The following is a 910-nucleotide window of genomic DNA, read 5'->3' as shown; positions in this document are numbered from 1 at the left end:
CGGCATTGTTTTGTTGATGGCGGAGTTGTGGTGGCAGAGTGAAAAGTGGGGTTGTGTTAGATGGTGAAGTGAGGGGTGAGGTGAATGATAAATTTGGAATATAAAATTTTGAACGAGGGTATCTAAACAAAAAAAAGTTATTAAAGTTTCATCTCTATTTCTAAAAATTGTTGTCTCCTGTATTTTTATTTTTTTGAGGTACTAAAATGTTGAAATTTTAAAGACGAAAACTGAAATTTTAGTATCAATTTCTGAAACAACAAACATGATATTGAGTTTAAATCTCCAATCTTCATTTTAGTACCTCAAATCATACGCTATCTTAACTATGTGTATATTTTTTTCGCCTACTATATCAAATGCATCATGTGGCCAAGTTATATATATATTTGCCTTTGTAAACCACGCTAAAATGGCAGATTAGTCAATGAAACTTTGTTTCGAACTAGAATTACATGTAATTCGAATCAATGTGATTCGAATTACTAACACACGCAGACACACTATAATTCGAATCAACATGATTCGAATTATACCAACAGTAATTCGAATCACACTCACACACGCTGCACATAGTAATTCGAATTGGCCAAATTCAAATTATTCATTATTTAATTCTGCCCATTCTTTTATTAAAAAATTAATAATTGATTAAAAAATTAATAATTTAAAAATTAAAAAAATATATATATTATTTCATGCATTAAAAAAAAGCTAACAAAATATTTAATTATGAGACTTCTTTAAAATATTAATGAGTTATCAATTCGAATTTCATACAATACTCTTTTGCCCATTTTTAATAGCTCATGAATATTTTTTTAATAAAATTTTTTAATAAATTTATTTAAATTATACCACAAAAAAATATTTTATTTTATACAAAATAATTTTAAAAAATGGCTTAAAA

Source organism: Arachis ipaensis, chromosome B10, assembly GCF_000816755.2.
Source record: "Arachis ipaensis cultivar K30076 chromosome B10, Araip1.1, whole genome shotgun sequence".
Classification (NCBI taxonomy): domain Eukaryota; kingdom Viridiplantae; phylum Streptophyta; class Magnoliopsida; order Fabales; family Fabaceae; genus Arachis; species Arachis ipaensis.
Note: the sequence above shows the minus strand (reverse complement) of the source record.